This window comes from Canis aureus, chromosome 27 (assembly GCF_053574225.1).
Source record: "Canis aureus isolate CA01 chromosome 27, VMU_Caureus_v.1.0, whole genome shotgun sequence".
NCBI classification, from domain to species: domain Eukaryota; kingdom Metazoa; phylum Chordata; class Mammalia; order Carnivora; family Canidae; genus Canis; species Canis aureus.
The window spans coordinates 47,595,090-47,598,394 of NC_135637.1; the positions used below are offsets into that span (position 1 = coordinate 47,595,090).

Consider the following 3,305-nt stretch of genomic DNA (forward strand, 5'->3'; position numbering starts at 1 on the left):
AATACGTCTGTGTTTTCATAAGAGGAGGGGATTCTCCTCGTACCCCTTTCACTGTCATAGACAGGAAGACAGGCACCTCAACTTTGAGCATGATTATGCACATGAGAGAGGTCACAGGTGGACTAGACATTGCTCAATTAGGGAGATAGATCGAGATTTGGAGCACGCTGAATTTTGAGGGACATGGGACAAAAATGTGTGACATTGTAAATGGTTTATCGTAGAAGACTCAAGTGACCTTTCCCCTTGAACCAGTTCTCACCCCTCAGAACCCTACAAAGTATGTGCGATAGGGTGAGGTGACTCCAGTAGGCCTCCACAGTGTGTCAACAGTCATGAAAAAGTCAGGCCTAGAACTTGGTGGGAGGCTGAATCAGAGACTGCCTATGGGAAAGATTCAACTTTGGAGGACGCTGAGACCAGCAAGGAAATGGGTGCCCAGAGAAATTTAATGGTAAAAATAGCACTAGAACTCAGAGTTTATGATTCTGATTTCCATACAGTTTCTAATAAAGTTTTAATCTAGATAACAAATATTTTTTAAATCTTTAAAAAATTAGACTACCCATTAAAATTCAAAATCAAACCAAGCAAAACAAAGCAAAATTTCCTTCTAAGATAGTATGATTATATCAATTAAAGTTTGAAAACATTTTTTTTGTAAAACAAAGGAATTTTGGTGGAAAGACAAAATGAACTATTTTTTTCTTTTTTTTTTTACTTTTTTTTTCTTACATTTTGTGAGCCATGGCTCATTTAGCCATGGCTAAATGTTTGCTTCTTTTTAAAGAAAAACTAAAACCCAGAAATGAATTTTCAGATGGAATTTTAAATAAAAAGATTGTTTGAATTTGGTTTGCGCAAGCTGTTTTGTAATGAAATCACAAAATAAAACCCAACATTATTGAAATGTGCCTAAGCTATTAAAACACAACAAAGTTGATGTGTGAAGATGTTAAATTGTGTTAGGTGGAAGATAAAACATCTTTTCAGATTTATAACAATAAGTATATTTAAGAAGTACATTATTAATTCAAGAATGGAAAACTTGTTTAAAGCTGCCTATCAGAAGAGTCTAAAGCAAATAGACTGATATTTTTAGGGTAGTTTTTCAATTTTTTACAAGTTATCTTTTTGGAAGGTCTCCAGTATTCTAATTTGTAGAAGTTTTCCCACTGTGCAGAATAATTTAAGAATTGAAATGTATCAAGCAATTTGTTTTAGAAAATGAAATTATGTTAAACATTATATTAACAAATTAAAAGACAGTTTCTTATGGAACATTATTTTCCAAACATTTTTAGCAATGGAATCTTTCTTCATTTCTTCAATTTTTTTTTTTTTTTTTTTTACGGTAGCACTAGGATTTATTAAACCGTTAGTGAAGGCACTGGGGTTTGCCCATGGTGCTCTTGATGTACAAAGCCCGGACGTTCTGCCAATTCTTCTTGAGCAAGGACACCAGGAAATTGACAGCTAAATGGATGTTGTACATGAGCTCATCTTCCGTCATCTTCACGTGGCCAACACCACTGCCAGACATAGCACCTTCTTCATCTGGAATTTGATGGTGGACTTCAATTCCTCCACTTTGGCCACCATGTTCTCATTGTAGGTCAGCAAGGAAGGGAACTTGCCAGCTTTATTCAGGCCTGGACCCAGGATTCGTGGGATCTCCTTGATCAGAGATTCTGAAGCCAAAAAGGCATCATACTTCTTGGCCAACTTCTTGACTAGTTTTTTATTCTTGTTGAGTTTCTTCAGCGCTTCAATGTCCATGTGGGGAATGTCCACTGCCTTGGCCTCATCACAGTGCTGCTGGTCCTCCAAAACATACACGGAGAACTTGGGGCGGGGGGTGGACTTAAGCCTGATGGTGCCCGAGAAGCGTTTGTCCTTCTGAGGGTCATAGTTCTTCAGGCCGATCTGCAGCTCCACCATCTCCAGAAACTTCTGGTGCTTGCACTGGTTCCCATGCAGGACCTCGTACAGGGTGTTGCAGGAGACTTTGTTTCTCATGGCTCGCTTACATTTTCCTCAAATTTGTGAGGTATAACATTAGATGCAGACAAGTCCTCAAATCATATGCACAGTCCATGTGTTTCCAGAATGGATAGGGGAGTGAGATCAGAAATAAGACAATCACCAGCACCGGGGACCTCCCCCTGCTGTGTTCAGTTACTACGTCCCTAAGGATAGTATCCTGACTCCTAACACCATAAACTAGACTTGGAACTTTATGTGAATGAAAGTATGAAATTAATTTGTGTACAGTTCTCCAATCTATATAATCTACCCCCAAAATACCATTTCTTCTAGAAGTAACTATATATACAATATGTCCTATATATTCAATGCTTTGTTGTCTAAGATCTGTCTTCAAATGTTAGACAAAGTATTTGCTTCCCAAATCTATTTTATTTAGATGACTCCATTGAGAGGACACATTGTTCTGTGGGTCTCTAATACTTTTCCTCCCGTGTTCACAGGACCAGACCACCTCCTGCCCAAATCGGGACAATCCAAGCATTAGACACCCAACTCTACTTCCCATTACAACCCTATTCATCAAGACTGTTTTAGTCATTTTCTTTATTTCACAACATTATTTTAGGTATTATCCCTTCCAAAAACTAGTATTTGTTTAACAAGGATTTGTCCTGCCCACATTAGGAGATAATATTCTGGGAATTTCTAGCAATGTCACAAGATAAAGATGAAAAGTGAATTCAAGAAAGAAGAATTTCAGATGCTACTAATTTATAACTAAGAGTAGATTCTTTCTGATTTCTCATCTCACCCTGAAAATCGTTCATAGGGAATCACAAATCAGAATAATTCTCATTAGCTTTATATATTGGTTGACTGGTCACCTACTGAAGGTTGCAAATGCCTAGATCATAAGCAAAAACGATCAAATCATTCTTGTGGCATTTAAAAAATTGCCAAGATGCTCACATAAGCTGTTTCACTGACCCCACCATACTGAGGTTTCAGGACTTGAATTCTGCAAGATTGGCCCAGTAAGATCACAAAAGTTATAATTAGAACCTTAAGGTTTTTCTTGCCCTGATTCTGAATCCATTTCCTCCTAGCTTTTAGCAGTTGGCATTTCCTGATCCAAATGTACATCGATGACGCTGGTGATGAAGGTACATCCCACCAGCATATGAATGACCATATTTTTTACTAAAAATACAACTCACACCTTCAAAATATATTAAAGAATGGTTATACAAACAAAAAAAATTAAAGCAACACACGCAATTGGTCAGTTTATCTCCTGTTCATATGCATAGTCCTAA

At 37.4% G+C, this 3,305-nt stretch overlaps 1 pseudogene; it reads right to left on the reverse strand.

The window, feature by feature from the left end:
- Nucleotides 1–1,378: 1,378 nt before the first annotated feature.
- LOC144299590 (large ribosomal subunit protein uL1 pseudogene) lies at nucleotides 1,379–2,019 on the reverse strand (annotated as a pseudogene).
- Between the last annotated feature and the right edge of the window lie 1,286 nt (nucleotides 2,020–3,305).